Consider the following 20173-nt stretch of genomic DNA (forward strand, 5'->3'; position numbering starts at 1 on the left):
TCTACCAGGAAAGACACTACCAAGGGTCTGACATCGACCCCCTAAAGAGAGACTTCCGTTTACACTGAGAAGACTTGACAACAACAATGACCTGCTCTACAGGACATGGTTCTCTCTAGTGCCCCTTAAGTGTGAGGTGAAACGAGAGCATGCTCTGCACCATCCTGACTGCAATATGGGATATGCAGACTCCAGGATCTTTAATACAGAAGCATGATACCAACAACAGAGACTATGTGAGGAATGGAGGTGTATTGCCACTACAGACGATGACTTGGATTGGACAAACTAGTTTGCCTGGAGCCTAGAGTCAGTCCTGTGCCAGGAAACTTCAGGGGTAGGGTCTCCTTGTATTTAGACCATAATTTGTCTTTCCATGTCCCTTATGTTTTGGTGGGCCTATGCAAACAAATGCCACTTTAATACCGTTTTTTACTAAGTTCCCTTGACGCCAATCCTTAAGAAAAACAACCCACTAAAATTTTTGAGGTTAACTTAAACTAGTAAGCATGTGCATGGAACTAGAGAAATGTACTTTCCCCTCAATGTTTAAGGAGTTACATAAGTCTAATGTATTTAGATTATATTGTGTGCTGCTAAGAAATAGTATGTACTACAACTGGGGATTTGAGGGACAAAGTAATTGTATTGTACATGGGTTTAGTTTTGTTTTTCTCAATGTTCTTTGGCTGAAAGTTCAAGGCTGGGATATCATCGATGGGAATACCGTGAATTTTGTTTATGGGTGATTGAGCTTCCACTGTAACTTTACCCTGTCCTCTTTCTTTGCATCTTTGTTGTCATAATTAAAATTAAAAAAAAGAACCCACTCTGGAGTAATTCGATGCCAGGGCAGCAGTAGGGCCTTCCCTGGTAGAATTCTGATTCCTAGTGTTAGTGTAGAAAACCGTGATTATTTCCTGAACCTTCTACCAAGGTTCAGGTGCGAATGATCAATGTTTGACCTTCTAAAGTCTAAGCCACGTCACTATGAATAGTGTTCAGGGTGTAAGGCCCTACTTCAATATAAAATTTATGTGATCCTATCTCTATTAGATAAGAACTGTTTGGACACATAAGATTCCCCCATTTTAATGTGCCTATGCACAAAAGGAACAATACCACAAGGTTATTGGTGCATATGAGGGCAAAGAAAATAGCTAAACAATCCCTATAACTTGGTTCTAACAAACTAAAAACACTAAGAAACTTATCTACTAGAGTTCCCTCCTAAACAGATATCAAAAAATGGAGGAAATTGCCACGACATAAGAAGATAGACTATAAGGGTTTTACCTATTAAGAAAATACATCGAAAGATATATATTCAAAGAAGATAGATATGTCCTCTTTAGTTTTTTTAAATAGTCTTGGGGGGAGGTAAAATTTGGTACATAGCTAGCCTGTTATTTGGTCTTGTGGAATCTAAAATATAGCTCCTATCAGTCACATATCAAGATATGTCCTCAAGCCAGAGGCTTCTCAGAAACTAAATCTGGTAATGAGAAACAGTCTACAGTGTAGGGACTGGAGAAAAGAAGGCTACTGAGAAAAATTAGCAACAGTTTCAGTTTCTTCTCAAGGTGAGAATCTGTCTTTTCTCTGTGGAAGCTGGTTGGCAGCTGGTTGGAGTGGGGGAAATGTTATGCTTCTTGAGGCATTAAAAATTTAGAATAAAAAGGGTGAACTGTGGGTGAAATAACATATTGGGGTTGAGAGTGTGAAGGGTTAAAAAGAATTTACAAGGTGGCCCAAGCCCCAGCGGAGAATGGACTGGGTGAGTGCCCCTCACCCACGTGGGTGCCCATCCCAGAGAGAGGGACCCCAAGCCCGAGTGGAGAGCGAACTGGGTGAGTCCCTTCCACCCACGTGGGAGCCCAGCCCTGCAGCAGCGTCAGCAATCCAACCAAGCTGCCCCAGGGACCCCAAGCCCGAGTGAAAGTTAGGAGGGGGGAGGAGAATTCTTCACCTGACCCACTCTGTGCCCCCGGGACAGGCTAGCATCAACAGACAGGGTGAGATTGGGCCAGCCACCTGGACCCTTGGGTGACCTAGAGCAGTCCACCCCCCTGAGCCCTGGAACGGACCTGGGACTCCCCAAGGGCTGAGGGCAGAGCCGGCAGTGTGTGGCTGACGGAATTCCTTCAACTAAGGCTTCGAGGGGACGGAGCTCCATTGACTCCCAGAGAGTGGAGGGGGGATAGAGAGCTAGGCTCAACAGCGCCAGCAACCATTTTGGCCAGGAGCGGAACTGCACCTCTAACAGAAATAAGGAGCAGAAAAGTGATAAGACCCACTGCAGGAAGGCTGACCTCTAGGTAGCAAAGGGGAAGAGAAAGAGCTAGGTTCAACAAGCTCACCCAAAAGCCCCCTCTAGAACCACCTTCAGGAAGGGGACCCATCTCCACGCCACAGGGGACCAAAGCAGGCCGAAATTAGAAGGCACAGCACTCCAAAGCACAACATTAAATACAAAGAAATATGCATAAATCAAGGAGAACCCTAATAGCTGGAGATACTGTGACAAACCCTAGAAAGTTTCCAAGTCCACCAAAATGCACAGATCCATGGAAAGAAGACCTAAAAGCGGCCATGAGGAAGGAAATGCAAGAATTAATAAAAGAAATGAAAGAAACCCTAGCTACCGAGTATAAGAAATCCATGGATGAACGAATCAGCCAAATTAAAGAAGAGATGTTAAAGAACATGAGAGATTCCATACAAAAAGAAGTGAAGGAATTAAAAGACAAAGTAACAATCCTTACAAGCAGAAACACAGAGTTGGAGAAGCACATTGAAGAACTCGAAGGAAAACTGCAAACAAAAAATGATCAAGAAACCAACAAAGAAATAAAAGGCAAAGCACTGGAAGAAAAATGCAATATCTAATGAACAAGGACAAAAGAAACAATCTAAGAATTATGGGTATACCAGAAGGGGAGGAAATAGGGAAAGGGGAAGAACAGATAGTCAGGGAGATAATAACAGAGAACTTCCTCACCCTCTGGAAAGAAACTTCAGGGCAAATCCAGGAAGTCAAGAGATTCCCTAATAAAATAAACCCTAATAAACCAACACCAAGACATATAATAATCCAAATGGCAAAAACAAAGAGAAAGATGAACTCCCTAAAGCAATAAGGGAGGAAAAAAACCACAAGTACAAAGGAAAGGACATAAGAATCAAACCAGATCTCCCATTTGAAGTAATTCAAGCAAGAAGACAGTGGAGTGACATATTTAAATGACTGAATGAAAGAAATTTCCAACCCAGGGTCCAATACCCAGCAAAACTATCATTCATATGGGAGGGCAGACTAAAAACATTCTCAAACATGAACAAACTTGAACTATTTGTGCAAACTAAGCCAATCCTAAACAACCTACTCAGAGACGAATTACACAATACAAACCCCCCATTGTAAGAACAACCACTCCACACAATACAACTGCACAACAGTCCTCTCTCTCAATAATTTCCCTAAATGTTAACGGACTAAACTCTCCAATTAAAAGACACATAGTAGAGAACTGGGTTAGGAAAAATAAACCGGACTTCTGCTGTCTGCAAGAAACATACCTACAACTACAGGATAAGCAGCGGCTTAGAATAAAAGGATGAAAAGTAATTATACAGGCCAATGGAAAATAAAAAAGAGCAGGGACAGCCATTCTTGTATCAGACCAAATTGCATTCAATCTCAAGAAAGTGATCAAAGACAAAGAGGGTCACTACGTACTGATCAGGGGAACATTAGATCAAGAAGTACTAACCCTGGTCAATATCTATGCACCTAATGTAGAGCCAGGAAAATATGTGAGGCAACTGCTCGCAAACCTGGAAAAACACATGAAGGGAAATGTGATAATAGTAGGGGACCTCAATACTCCACTATCACCACTGGACAGATCCACCAAACAGAAAAATAGCAAAGCAATAAGAGCCCTAAATGAAAAATTAGAAGATCTAGGGCTAATAGACTTATATAGAATCCTCCATACCCAGAAAGCAGAATACACATTCTTCTCAAGCCCACATGGATCCTTCTCCAGAATATACCATGTCTTAGGATACAAAGCCAACCTATATAAGACCAAAAATGTAAGGATCATTAGAAGTACCCTTTCAGATCACTATGCAATGGAGGTCAAAATTGACTTCAAAAAGAAACAATGGAGAAAAACTAATACCTGGAGATTAAACAACATGCTTCTCAACAACAGCTGGATCAAAGAACAACTCAAGGAAGAAATAAAAAGATTCCTTGAAACAAATGATAATGAGGAGACAACTTGTCAAAATTTGTGGGACACAGCAAAAGCAGTAATTAGGAGGAAACTCATAGGATTACAGGCCTATGTCAAGAAACAGGAAAACAACAAAATCAACAGTTTAAACGATCACCTCAAGAAATTGGAACAGCAGCAGCAGAGAAATCCAACCACGACCACGCTCATGGATAGGTAGAATTAACATAGTCAAAATGACTATCCTACACAAACTACTATATAGATTTTTTTTTGTTGTTTTTTTTGTTTTTTTTTGTTTTTGGGCCACACCCGGTGACGCTCAGGGGTTACTCCTGGCTATGCGCTCAGAAGTCGCTCCTGGCTTGGGGGACCATATGGGACGCCGGGGGATCGAACCGCGGTCCGTCCTAGGCTAGCGCAGGTAAGGCAGGCACCTTACCTTTAGCGCCACCGCCCGGCCCCGACTACTATATAGATTTAATGCAATCCCTATCCAAATTCAAACACCATTCTTTAAAGAAATAGAACAATCAATCACAAAATTCCTCTGGAATAAAAAAAAATCCCAGGATATCCAAACACATTAAAAAACAAGAAGCTGGGTGGCATCTCCTTACCTAACTTGAAACTATACTATAAAGAAATAGTAATCAAAACAGCATGGTACTGGAACAGAGACAGGACCTCAGACCAGTGGGTCAGGACAGGATTCCCGGACATAACCCCCCAGATATACAGCCAACTAATATTTGATAAAAAAGAGGCAGGAACTTGAAATGGAACAAAGAAAGCCTATTCAACAAATGGTGTTGGTAACTAGAAAACCACATGTACGAAAGTGAAAATTGACCCATACCTCACTCCTTATACAAAAGTCAACTCAAAATAGATCAAAGACCTTGAAATCAGTCCCGAATCTATAAAGTTTATCGGGAACAAAATAGGTAAAACACTCAAAGACCTATATATCAAAAAGGTCTTCGAGAATGGAGCACCAATGGCAAGAAATTTAGCATCAAACATAAACAAATGGGACTACATCAAACTAAAAAGCTTTGGCATGGTGAAAGAAACCTTACTTAATGTAAGAAGACAGTTAACAGAATGGTAAAAAAAAATCTTTTCACTCGACATATCAGATAAAGGGCTGATATCTAGAACATACAAAGCACTCAGAAAGCTGAGGCCCCCAAAACCAAACAAAGCCATAAAAAAATGGGGAGATAAAATGAATAGACACTTCTCTGAGGAAGACAGAAGGATGGCCAACAAACACATGAAAACACGCTCACCTTCACTCATCATCAGAGAGATCCAAATCAAGACAACAATGAGATACCACCTTACACCAGTAAGGATGGCTCACATCAAAAATAATGGGAACAATCTCTGTTGGCGGGATGCGGTATGAAAGGAACTCTCATCCACTGCTGGTGGGAATGCCCCTTATTCCAACCCCTATGGAGAACAGTCTGGAGAGTGCTCAAAGAACTCAGAATTGAGCTGCCATTTCACCCAGCAATTGCTCTCTTAGGTATATACCCCCAAGTTGGAAGGACATTCATTCCAAACTACATGTGCACCCCACTATTTATCGCAGCACTCAGTATAATAGCCAAGTCTTGGAGCCAACCTCGATGTCCAACAACAGATGAATGGATCATTAAATGTGGTATCTATACACAATGGAATATTACATGGCAGTCAGAAATGATACAATCACAGACTTTGCAGCAACATGGATGGATCTAGAACATGTTATGTTAAACAAATTAAGTCAGAAGACAAAAGATAAACACAGAATGATAGCACTACTCTGAAGCACTTAGAACATACATCTTATACACAACTAACACTCAACAATCAAATAATAGGGTTTACAGGGTAGAAACTCTAAACACTGTAATAGTCAACATATACTCGAGTGCAGTGCCCAAAATACATGAAAAAAGAATAATGCAAACTCTTGAGCGCATTATACCACAAAGAAAACAGCAACACCAGAAACAGCAGCATAGAGAGAACAGGTATTTAATCAGCCTTCTAAGACAAAGGCCCACAATAATCCCTTGGAGATTGTATACAGGATCACAGGTAAAGAATACCATGGGAAATCACTGACTCCAATGGAAACATCCCATAACATCATGTTTTAATGCCTTATCTTACTATATTTAAAATAACCTCTCAGCTTTTCTGTCCACAGGCATCCTTGGATACAAAGGGTGGACAAACCAAGATGGCAGCTCGGGATACCACACGAGATACCATACCTAGCTGGCACTACGAGATGGTACTGAGAAAACTCTTTAACTTACACTTTATTTCAAGGTTATACCTTCTTTTAGGAATTGAAGCATGTGGCCAGTCAGACCATCGAAGCAGTAACCGTGACATACAGACTTAAACTACAGACTCTACTCATCGAATACACTCAAGCAAACTAACATTCCCTTGCTATTCTCTCCTCTCTTCTCACTACTTTCTTTTTTATCATTTCTTCTCTACTCTTCTCTCTACTTTTTTCTTTTCTCTTTTCCCGTTCTTTCTAATGTATTTTCTCTTTTCTCCCTTCCTACTCCTACCATATACCTTCCCCTTTCCCCCTTTTGGAAATCCAACTACCCCCTCACCCCTCATTCCCATCCAGACTTCCCACTGTATTAACACTCTTCACCCTCAGTCCTTAATCTATTAAGCATCAAGATTGACCTCCTACCCCAATGAACCAGTACCCAGTACCCAAACGAAGAGACACCCAGTCAAACCCACACTTCGTCTTCTGCAAGAAAAGGCAGCCAACTCCCCTGCAGACCCATGCTGCATGGCCCTCCCTACCATCTTCCCCTAATGTGGACTGTTACTTGTAACTGTACTTAGTTCCAAAAGTAGCCCCAATACAAGAACTCTTCCCAAGACCTCCCTGCCGCAAATCTTTTGCCAATCTGAAGGTCAGGGAGTGTGATGGAAAGGTGCCTGGGAACCCACACACGACAAGAAAAACCCAAAAGACAGCGGGAAAACATGTACTCCCAACATAAACATAAGACCTGTATTACACCTCCTTTTTACCTACCTTTCCCCAAATGTAAGGTAGTCTTTTGCATCACTTTGGTCCTTTAAATACTCCGTTAATTCATTTTTAATGGTCTGGTCTACATATACATATGTGAGCACATACATTTTTAATCATATTTTTATAAATCTTTTTTGGGTATGTGACCTGTTTTTGTTTTCCTCTATGTCCATCCCCAAATGCACCAACAATATAACGTAGCACCATTTCTCTCTGCAAAGGCACACTAAAAAAAAGGGAAATCTTACACATAAAAAAGAGCTGTTATCTACTAGAGATAGGAACTCATAGTTGTTTACAATACAGGGATAACTCCTACCTTGAAAATATGTCATGTGGAATCAACTTAGACCTCAGGAGATTAGATCCCATCTGCCCAGCCTTGAACCCTGGATCCCAGTCACAGAAACGGCACAGTTCTTCACAATAGCTGCAGGAAACAAACCCCATCCAGGACAACCTTAATATTGCTGAAACACCAACGAGTGCCAGCTCTAATGCGATATCCTGACAACGAGGAAAATGGGAACAACTTGACCTAAGAGCAGGTTATCCTACCTTACCAGCCATCGATAAGACAAAATCAGAAGACTTGTCACCCGCTGGTAGGTCCAAAAACCAATATCGTGATTTACAGATGACTGGCTGCTAGAACCATGACCAGACTGTATATATCTTGGGACTAATAAAAAAGTCCTAGTCTAGGGTTTGAGCTACGACCTAGATAACAACCATGATCCCCAGTTCCAAAGGTCTGGCAGAGACAACTGTAATGGAATGGGGCTTCTGGAAACACAAGGAAAGGCGTATCCTAGGTGCCATCCCAGGTTTAGTGCCAAGACCAAGACCACCAACCACAGAAGATAGATAAAAATGACACTGAGGGAACAGAACTTCTACAACCACAGAGACTGACTTCATCATGAGTCCCACCCCTGTAACTGTGCAGATACTGAGATCTCTAGATACAGAGGTCTGACTGTATCACCCAGGACAGAGCAGAAGTCTCCCAAACACCACAAATGCACCACCGGGAGAGTAAAGGATCAAGAACAGAGTCTATATTTGATCCCATGACAATATACTCCAAGGCCTGAGAAACCCCATATCTCTTAGCCCATGTGAATCCCTTTTCGAATGACCCCAATATTTACTGTGCCTGGGCAGGAGGGAAGAAAAAACACAAAACATTGTTTATTTTTCATATATTATTTTTTATCTTCATGTACTATTATTATTATTATTATTATTATTGTTTACCTATCTATTTTTGGTTGATTTCTTTGTTTTGGTGTGGTTATTGAAGTTGTTGCCCCCACTTATACTTATCTTTTTTTCTCCTTTTTTTTCTGGTTTTTGGGTAGCACCCGGCAGTGCTCAGGGGTTATGCCTGGCTCCAGGCTCAGAGATTGCTCCTGGCAGGCATGAGAGACCATGTGGAGCACCGAGATTTGAGCCGATGACCTCCTGCATGAAAGGCAAACGCCTTACCTCCATGCTATCTCTCCGGCCCTTTCTTTTCTCTTTTTATGTGCTCTGCCATGTTGCTTATCTCAAGACCATGGTGTTTTTTGTTTGTTTGTTTGTTTGTTTTGTTTTTGTGGTGCTTAGCGTTATTGTTGGAATCCTTAATAGATATTTGACACTACTTTTCGTAGTGGTGGAGTGTTTCACCTTCTTTTTCTCCTTCGTCTCTCAAACTGATGACGAGAGCCTCTAGAAAAATTTCGCTTATTTTCAGCACATTAGACTTTTACCCCAGTTTATTACTTTTCTCCTCTTCAAACAAAACCACATAACTTGAACTACCTACTCCTGCCTCCCAATTAGAGGGGGAAATAAGGGAGGCATCAGGACCAAACAGGTGCAAGACTACTAAGTAATAGGATTGGTACAGAGGGGATGACATATTCTAGCAGCTCTGGGGGTGAGAGAAGAGGATATGGGAGGTAGGACAAAAACGGAGAAGTAGGGAGGACAAACCGGTGATGAGAATCCCCCCTGAATTTATGTAAATATATACCTATAATATTATTGTCAACAATATGTAAGCCACTATGATCAAAATAAAAATTATGTTAATATATAAAAAAATAATTTACAAGGTGGTAAGCAAAGGGGAAAGAAAGGGTTATATATAGCAGGGGGAAGGACATTTTAAAACATAGACAGACATTATACATATTACAGATGGACATTAGACAGACATTGACATGGCCAACACATACACTCATGCATACACATAGATACTGAGGACTGATCCATGGGTTACAATTGAAAAGCTTACCCAGGTGAAATGGGACAAAATAATTAAAAATTAGAAAGCCGGGAATTCAGATAGAACCGTTTTCCATTCTCCAGGCCAATCATGATTGGTGAAGATAGAATTTATTGAAGAAAGTCTTCATGTGTTCAATTGTGTATAGAGCATTCTTAAAAACAATCCTAAATTTCAAGCATATAAAATTAAGTGATATAGTAATGAGCATTGTAAGAGGAGTCTATACCATGAGTATTGTCTAATATGTCTTGAGCATCCAGTTTCCTTTCCTAAAAGCAATCTAAAACCATGACCATTATGGTAAAAATGGTAAACTACCCACAAAATGAAAACGTTTTAATAACATATTCAATGAATGAGCTCTGAAACAGGAGTTTATGGCATGCAGTTTTATATTCCATTGCTCTCTGAGGAGATAAATATTAGATTATATTATCAGGAATAATCAAGTAGACAATTAAGATATTAGAATTTTGTAGTGAAATTTTCATAATGAGTCCTTTTTTCTGAGTCTAATATTCATTAACAGTCAAGAAAATTATTGATAGAAAGGGATTTGTGCTATTATACTATGTAGGGTTGTTGCTGTTACAATTGGGATTTGATTTGTGTAATTGTTCTCTTTCTTTGCATCTTTGTTGTCATAATAAAAATAAAATAAAATAAATAAAAAAATAAAATAATTTTAAAGGCAAAAAAAAGAAGCTAAAAGTAGGGGGTTCTTAATATATTAGTCACTTGTAATTTACCGTTAACACAATTCATCTGAACAGGAAACTTGAGAATGACTATTATTATCTACCCTTATGCAAAACAAAAGATGTTCTTTGAATTGCTGAAAGCAGAAATTTCCGAAACTCTCCACACATTAAAGGAATGATAGATCTGTTTTACACACACACACACACACACACACACACACACAAACACACACACACTCACACACACACATACACACAATTAAATTCTTATTTAACTCAATCACATTTTCAAAAGACAGTGTAAAATTAATTTCTCATCAACTGTTGAATCCTTTTGGATTGGAGTCAAGTCCCAAAGATCTGGGTTATTTGAATGAGAATTCTCCTATCTCCTTTCTCATCTTCTCAGATTTTTCTATGAAAGCATCCTATGTATGTGTCTAATTTCGTAATGAATTTGAATGTTGACTTGAATGATGGCTTCAATATTCTCTGAATTTATATATATGTTTGAGGGAATCTTTTCCTTGTGTTTGCATGCATTGTATGTGCCACACAACATGACCACACAGACACAGAGTAGTGTTTAGAAGCTAGTCATAGCTCCATGCTCAGCAGATGTTTCAGTGCTTGGGGAAACCCATGGTGTCAAATCCAAATCTCCTGCATATAAAGCCTGCTATTTTGTGTGTGTGTGCTATCTCTCTGGCCCATCTATGGATAATTTTGAAATTGACAGCTATTTTGGGGGGGGCACACCTGTTGACACTCAGGAGTTACTCCTGACTATGCACTCAGAAATATCTACTGGCTTGGGGACCATATAGGATGCAGGGAGATCTAACTGTGGTCTTTCCTAAACTAATTCTTGCAAGGCAGATGCCTTACCTCTGCGCTAGCCCCAAAATTGACTGCTATTTTAAAGCTTGAAAAGAATGTCTCTTACCCAAATAAGAATGAACTATGAAGAGGGGAAGGGTAACTCTTTCAATACAAACTAATTTGTATTTGCAAGTAATAAAAAATTACCATGCTTCTGAGTTAGATAACCTATGAATAACATGAATAACATATAAATCTATGGCAGGAAGACCCCTCTTTACACAGGCTCTTTTTCCTCAATTGGTATTGTTTGTTTCAATATGTTTCTTGTTTCACAAACCAGATTAATCAATTTACAATTGTGCTTCAGACAGGAATAAGAGCTTCTGCTGGTGTTAATGCAGTCTTGTCCAACCTTTATGGAAAACAGTATGGAGAATTCTCAGTAAACATAGAATTAGAAATTGCTCCTGGCTTGGGAGACCATATGGGACACCGTGGAATCGAACCTCTGTCCATCCTAGGTTAGCATATTCAAGGCAAATGCCCTACTTCTTGTGCCACTGCTCAGACCCCTCTATTATCTGTCAATCCATAAAGAAACAGACAAAAACAAAAAGAGCTGTTTAGAGTAAACAGGTAGTCAATCAACCTCTCACTACAAAGGTCTATAATGATGTTCTATATGTTTTTATCCACAGAAATAGGGCAGAATATGATTGGTAGTCAAAGTCTCCCACTGCAGCGCTTATTATCAATATATTCTAATGCCTTAAATTTATTTTATTATTTTTAAAATAAACTCTTCCGCTTCTTTGTCCACAGTGTTGCTTGGAGATAGGTGGTGGATACCCTAATTTTGCAATTCAGTATCCAGATAAAAGAAACCTAAAGAAAACACCCAAGACACATCCTAGTCACAATTATGAATCCCACAGATAGAGATAGAATACTGAAAACAGCAAGATCAAAAAGAAAAAAATTTATTCAAAGGAGTATGCTAAGATTTAAAGCAGACATGTCACAAGAAACTGTCAGCCAAGAAAACAGTGGTGTGAGATTGTGACAAGACTGAATGAAATGGATGCTTCACCTAGTCTACTGCACTGAGATCGAATCACTTTCAGGTTCGAAGGAAGGATACATAGCTTCACGGACAAGCAACATTTTACAGATGCAAAACCAACGTAAAAAAGAAAACATTAAAGTCTACTTTAAGACAAGAGATACCAACAGATACACAAAACTTATACACAAAGATGACATTAAATACCCATGACAATCATCTGACTCAATGTCAATGTACTAAATGCACCAATTAAGAGACACAAAGTGGCTGAAAGCATCAAAAAGATGAATTCAACCTTCTGCTGCCTAAAAGAAAAAACAGAGTTAAAATCAAAGCTGGAGGAAAATCATTCAAGCCAACAACACCCTTAAAAAACCTGGGGTGGCTATATGAATATCAGACAACACAAACTTTAGACTTAGAAAAGTTGTAAGGGACAAAGATAGACACTTCATACTACTCGATGGATATTTGTAACAGGAAGAAAGCACACTACTAAATATATATACATCCAATGAGAGACCAGCAAAATATCTAATAAATTATTGACAAATTTGATAGAGAATATCAATAACAACACAATAATAGTGGAAGACCTCAACATAGCCCTGTTATCACCTGATAGGTCAACCAGACTGAAACCATACAAAAATATACTCATCCAAGAGAGAAATGGAAGAAAGAGGCTTAGGAGTTATATATAGGACACTCCATCCCCAGAAACCTGGATACACATTCTTCTCCAATGTACCTGGGCCATTCTCCAGGATAGACCACATGCTGGCACATAAAACATACTTCCATAAAATCAAAAGGATAGAAATTTTGCAGGCTAACTTTGCTGACCACAGGCTCTGAAATTAGATGTGAACTACAAAGGGACATAGAAGAAAAAATTAAATAGCCTGCTACTGAACAACTGGTGGGTCCGAGGTGAAATCAAAGAGGAAATCAAAACTTTCCTGGAAACAAATGACAAACTATCAGGAACTATGGTTCACAGCAAAAGCAGTGCTGACAGAAAAATTTATAGCTTTGCAAGCACACATCAGGAAGGAAGAAGATGCATATTGAATATCCTAATGATGCAGCTCATAAAATTAGAAAATAATCAACCAAAGGAACCAAAAATAGGAAGACAGACGAAAATAATGAAGCTAGAGTAGAAATCAATGAAGTGGAACCTCCCCCCCCAAAAAAACAATTAGAACTACCAAGGAAAGCAGAAGTTGGTTATTTGAAAGAATAACCAAGATTGATAGATCATTGGCAAAACTCACAAAGAAAGAGAGAGAGAGACACTTGATACTCATATTAGGAATGAAAAGGAAGAGAGTACTACAGATATTGCAGAGATTCAAAGGGTAATCAGAGACTACTTTGAGAAACTCTATGCCACTAAACATTAGAACCTGGAAAAAATGGGTGGGCTCCTATAACCTTCCATGGTTGAATTAGGAGGATGTAGCATATCTAAAAAAAAAATCCTTTCCTCTAATTTCTGGTACAAAAAAAGTCTCTCCTCTCTTACCATTCCTATTTAACATAGTCCTGGAAGTACTTGCTATATAGATTAGGCCAAAAAAAAAGATATCAAGGGAATCCAGGTAGGAAAGGAAGAAGTCAAGCTCCACTGTTTGGATATGACATGATACTCTAATTGGAAAATCCCAAGATTCTACCATAGGCTTCTAGAAACAATAGATTTATATAGTAATGTTGCAGGCTACAAAATTAACACACAGAAATCAATGCCCTTTTTAATGATAGGGAAGAAATGAACATTAAGAAACAACCCCATTTACATTAGAGTCACACAAATTCAAACATCCTGGAGTCAACTTGACTAAAGACATGAAGGACCTATATAAAGAAAATTATAAAACCCTGCTCTAAGAAATAACAGAGGATAAACAGAAATGGAAAAACATACCCTGTCATGGATTGGCAGGATTAATATCATTAAAATGGCAATACTCCCCGAAGCATTGTACAGATGTAATGCGATCCCTCTAAAGATACCCATGACATTATTCAAAGAAGTAGATCAAAAACTTCTGAAATATATTTTGAACAATAAACACAATAATATAACTAAAGCAATCCTTGGGAATAGGAATATGGGAAGCATTACTAGTAGATACTCTGAACACCATAAGTTACAGGATACAGCGAGAAGTGATCAAATCAAGCGGAAGAGGAGAAACACAAAGCCTTTACTCTCTTTTATACCACAAAAACCCTGCAACAATAAAAAAGCAGTTTAAAACGAACAGGTGTTCAATCGACCTCACACTACAAAGGCCTACAATACTGTTCAAATATCTTTATCTACAGAATCAGGTGCAGGTTTTTTGGGATGGAGTGTCATATATATATATACTTGCGACCCCCTAGAACCCTGCCCGCAGGGTGGACTGAGGATCATGAAGTAATTCGTGGGTCACGAGCGGGATCCGACCTAAAAAGGAGGAAAGAGGCTGAGAAAGAAATGAGCTCTTTTTTAAGAGCAGGTTCTTTTTTTTCATTTTTAATTTTTAATTATGAGAACAAAGATGCAAAGAAAGAGGACAAGGTAAAGGTACAGTGGAAGGACAATCACCCATAAACAGAATTCTCAGTAGTCCCATTGCTGATATCTTAACTTTGAACATTCAGCCAAAGAACATTAAGAACATTAAGAAAAGTAAAACAGAACCCATGAAGCAGAAATTTTGATTTGATCTTTCCTAACTGAATCTTTATATCACACTATATATATATATATATATATAAACACTTTTATTCTTTATTCACTTTTATCGTTTTTTACAAATTAAATTGGGGGGAAGAGTCCTGAGGAATGACAAAATAGACAAAGGTGCTGAGACAAAGGTGCTGTTTTCCTTTGTTAAATCAATAAATCAGGTGGGGCCATGGGTTATAGTGACTTATATTTTGTGTGGGAATAAAAGAAGATAATTCTAAATCTTTGAAAATAATACAGAAATGTGAAGACTGATGAACTGAAATTCTAAAAAGCACCTTTTAGAATGACATCAAGGCTCCTTTCAAAATATTTTTTTTTACTCTGAAGTAAAATACATTGTAGATTGAAAAGTTAAATTTTTGTACATCTTGTGTTTGGTTTGGCGCCACACCAGGCAATTTTCAGGGATTATCCCTGACTGCTCAGGAATTACTCCTGGTGGTGATCAGGGACCATATTGGATGCTGGAAATCGAACCCCAATCTATTGGTGCATGCAAAGCAAACTCCCTACATGTGCCTCTTGGCCCGGCCTAGGGTAGGGGGGCCCAGACATGGGTCACCCAACCCCCCTCTCCCTCTTTCCTCCGGATCTCCAGGTGGGTTCCTGGGAGGACCTGATGGGGCACCCTGGGTTTTCCCCACTCCCAGGCCGGCTCCAGAGATTGGCCTAGGGTCGGGCTTGAATTCCTGTCCTTCGGGCCTGGGAGGGCCTTCCTCCCTTCCTGGAACAGGATTTTCAGCCGGCAAGGGCTGGCCCCTGGCATACCTACGTATGTGCCAGGGGCCTCTTGGCCCGGCCTAGGGTAGGGGGGCCCGAACCTGGGTCACCCGACCCCCCTCTCCCTCTTTCCTCCGGATCTCCAGGTGGGTTCCTGGGAGGAGCTGATGGGGCACCCTGGGTTTTCCCCACTCCCAGGCTGGCTCCAGATATTGGCTTAGGGGGTGGAGTTCTGGGGCGTGGCAGATAGCTGCTCAGCTATACTTCAGGCTGTCACTGGCAATTTCATACCAGTCTACATGTTGCAAACCATGCAGAGGATAGCGCCCCTGCGCAAACATATACTCCTCCCAACCATCAGTACCCCAGATTTACCCTTCTTAACTTCCGTAACACACAGTTCTAATCTCAGACCAAAAACATACAGTGGATCTAACAATCCCAGAACTATTTAGAAGGACATAAATTGAACACATATTGAACACATATATCTTTTGAATATTTTATGTGTATTTTCTTTAACAGCTGTAGCTCTCTATATATTCTTCTACCATGATGTTTCTATCCACTTTTCATCTTGTCTTTTCTTTGTAAGCTGTTCAGTAAGGATTGTTGGTGGAACTGTCCCTCAGTTTAATGCCTATGATTGAACTATGTCATGGAAATTGCTGGTCTTGTTCCTATTGCCTCCAGATGAAACGATAATGCTTCATGGCATTCATCCTTGTTTGCATAGACACATTAAAATGGGAAAACACTATACATACAGATAAGTTCTTATCTAATAAATCTCAGTGCAATGTATCTTACACCGTGAACATTGATATAATGACCTGGCACCGGCCTCAGAAGAATGGGCATCCTCCATTCACGCCGGAACCAGGCAAGCTATCTACGAAACATCCAAGGTCTTTTATAGCAACAGCTGGAAGCAGTCCTCTACCAGGAAAGACACTACCAAGGGTCTGACATCGACCCCCTAAAGAGAGACTTCCGTTTACACTGAGAAGACTTGACAACAACAATGACCTGCTCTACAGGACATGGTTCTCTCTAGTGCCCCTTAAGTGTGAGGTGAAACGAGAGCATGCTCTGCACCATCCTGACTGCAATATGGGATATGCAGACTCCAGGATCTTTAATACAGAAGCATGATACCAACAACAGAGACTATGTGAGGAATGGAGGTGTATTGCCACTACAGACGATGACTTGGATTGGACAAACTAGTTTGCCTGGAGCCTAGAGTCAGTCCTGTGCCAGGAAACTTCAGGGGTAGGGTCTCCTTGTATTTAGACCATAATTTGTCTTTCCATGTCCCTTATATTTTGGTGGGCCTATGCAAACAAATGCCACTCTAACACCATTTTTTACTATATTCCCTTGACTCCAATCATTAAGAAAAACAACCCACTAAAACTTTTGAGGTTAACTTAAACTAGTAAGCATGTACATGGAACTAGATAAATGTACTTTGCCCTCAATGTTTAAGGAGTTACATAAGTCTAATGTCTTTAGATTACATTGTGTGCTGCTAAGAAAGAGTATGTAATACAACTGGGGATTTGAGGGACAAAGTAATTGTATTGTACATAGGTTCAGTTTTCTTTTTCTTAATGTTCTTTGGCTGAAAGTTCAAGGCTGGGCTATCATCAATGGGACTACTGAGAATTCTGTTTATGGGTGATTGTGCTTCCACTGTAACTTTACCCTGTCCTCTTTCTTTGCATCTTTGTTGTCATAATTAAAATAATAAAAAAGGAAAAAAAAGAAAAACAACCCACTTAAACTTTTGAGATTAACTTAAACCAATATGCATGTGCATGGAAATGTAAAAAAGTACTTTGCCTTTAATGTTTAAGGAGTTATATAAGTTTTATGGCTTTAGATTGCTTTGTGTGCTGCTAAGAAATATTTTGTATTACAATCTGGACTTGTGGGACAAAGTATTTGTACATGGGTTCTGTTTTATTTTTCTTAATGTTCTTTGGCTGAAAGTTCAAAGTTCAGATATCAGCAAGGGGATTTCTGAGAATTTTGTTTATGCATGATTGTCCTTCCACTGTAACTTTACCTTGTCCTCTTTCTTTGCATCTTTGTTCTCATAATTAAAAATTTAAAAAAAAGTTTTTCTTCTGTGTGGCTTTGTAGTTCACATCTAATTTCAGAGCCTTGTGGTCAGCAGAGGTAGCCTGCAAGATTTCTATCCTCTTGATTTTTATAGAGGTATGTTTTATGTGTCAGAATGTAGTCTATCCTGGAGAACAACCGATTTACATTGGAGAAGAATGTGTATCCAGGTTTTTTGGGATGGAGTGTCATATATATATATATATACTTGCGACCCCCTAGGACCCTGCCCGCAGGGTGAACTGAGGATCACAAAGTAATTCGTGGGTCACAAGTGGGATCCGACCTAAAAAGGAGGAAAGAGGCTGAGAAAGAAATGAGCTCAAGTCAAGCTGGCTGATCAAGAGCTGAATTTATTAAGGCAAGACAAGCTTATATAGTTCTACAGCATAAGGAAGTAGCTTTCAGTACTTTTCCATGGTATAGAAAAGTAGGGGGGTCGTGCAGGAAGGACTTTCCAGTTTTACACATACCCTTATATCGCATAGACTTATATTGCACAGACATTCTTTCATAATGGTAGCTTAACAGGATGTGATCTTATCTTAGCAACTCGGGCGGTTTACTGGAGCACCTTGTGACTTGTTTGGTTAACATTTCTTTTGGGTGCAGGGGGTATATGCCACAGTAACCGCCTGTCAGGTACACAGGCCTTAGGTTTCAGGCATCAGAGACTCCATTTTGCTCTCTAGCTCTAACAGCCTCCAACAGTTCCCCCGTTTCTCTAAAATAAAGAGAGGAGAGGGGAGCGGGTGGAGTGCGTGTCTTAGGTTACTTGGTGTGCTTCCAGGTTTGAACATGACAATTTGTTGTTTCCAATTGAGTATGCAGTGCTGGCGAGAAAAGTTTAGAGAGACATGTTTGCCCCAAACACTGGCACCAAGCTATCCCCGTCTTAAGCACTTCCACAGCCGAGAGAGGAGCGATGTTTTGGGTTTAGCAATGTGCTCAAACTCCTTAAAGTCTAGGTGGTGGGATGCACCATCTCCTAGAGGATTGTATTCTAGAGAGCAGGGTTCATGCTGGGTGAGCTGTTGATAGTGGACTCTGACCAAGCGTTTGGTAGCCTCATCTACCTGATTTTTAACAAAATTGGTAAAGTGGCGAAACGCCCATGGATCAAAAGAAATGAGCAAGCGAAATCCTACAAATGGTCGCAGCAAACTAGGCAACAATGTTGACAACTAGGGAGAGGTTGAAAACCAGTTTTTGTACCAAGATTCATCTTTATCTATCTTTCTTTTGATTTCTTCCAAGCTTTGTTCTACTCTTTAATACTATCTCTGACTAAACCTGATTTATCTTTAAAAAAGCAACATTCTTCCTATAAAGCAGCACATCCCCCCCCCCCCCCCCAGAAAGGCAAGATTTAAGCCACGGCGATTTTGCTGCACTACTTTTGCTAAAGAGCTTACAATTTGTTCCAAATAATCTAAACCTCTTTTAAGTTCCTCAACATTTCTAACAACAGTTCTAGTTAAGGCATTAACAGATTCTTAAGTATGAACCAATGAATAAATTCCTGTGCCTGCACCAGTAACACCCAGGCCTAACAATAAGGCTAGGGTGAGAGCAGTGACTGGTTCCCTCCTGCGGCGGGAGAGAGACACAGAGAGACACAGAGTTATCTTTAAGGGGTAATAAATAAGTTTTTGGTCTAACAGTCAATTTAGGCATGAAAACAACCAAAACACAGTAGTCCTTGGACTTAAGAAACAAATGTGAAACAATGTGGGGAGATAAACCAGTGGAACAGGCAAAAAACGTTAAATTGGGGGCAATTATAAACTGAAAGGAGGAATTAACAACAAAAGTTTGATTACAAATTTTAATAAGGGGGAAGCATATTGGGTCCCAAAAGGCAAAGTTCAATTTCCACCACTTGTTAAAAAGTCATGCCATGCCTTTGAGGCTTCATACCCCATTCAAGAAGGTTGGTATTGTTGGTGAAGTGAGGCAGTCCGAAGGCAGCAATTTCTTCATAGAACGGTGGGATGGGTGAATAGCAGATTCAACAGTGTTCATAGCTGGTGCTGGAGAGCGCCTGGGCGGAGGCGTTGACCATCTGCAGGATAAGGTCCGAGGTGGAAACCGGACCAACAGGTTTGATGGTTAATCTAAGCATTAACAAAGCTAAAACACAATAATCATGATGAGCAAGAAACATTTCAGTAACAATATGGGGAGAAAGTCCAGTGGAGCAAACAAAATAAGTGGAGTTGGGGGCTTCAATGAAGATGGAAGAGTTGTTAACCACAATGGTTTGATTGCAAATGTCTGATAGTTGGACAGGGGGTGCATATATGGTCCGAGTAAGCAAAGTCTGACACCCAGGACCTGTCTTAAAGTTAAGCCGTGGTGTGACTCAGCTCCCC

The 20173-nt window shown here is 39.9% G+C and overlaps 2 protein-coding genes across 2 annotated transcripts in view; one reads left to right on the plus strand and one right to left on the minus strand.

The window, feature by feature from the left end:
• Window positions 1–20173, minus strand: part of LOC126008810 (protein CutA homolog) — a 484819-nt gene that overhangs the window by 176352 nt on the left and 288294 nt on the right. The window lies entirely within an intron of this gene.
• LOC126009380 (complement C5-like) overlaps window positions 1–20173 on the plus strand; it is a 131102-nt gene that overhangs the window by 74864 nt on the left and 36065 nt on the right. The gene's annotated exons all lie outside the window — the stretch shown is intronic.

The sequence above is a fragment of the Suncus etruscus genome, chromosome 5 (assembly GCF_024139225.1).
Source record: "Suncus etruscus isolate mSunEtr1 chromosome 5, mSunEtr1.pri.cur, whole genome shotgun sequence".
Lineage (NCBI taxonomy): Eukaryota > Metazoa > Chordata > Mammalia > Eulipotyphla > Soricidae > Suncus > Suncus etruscus.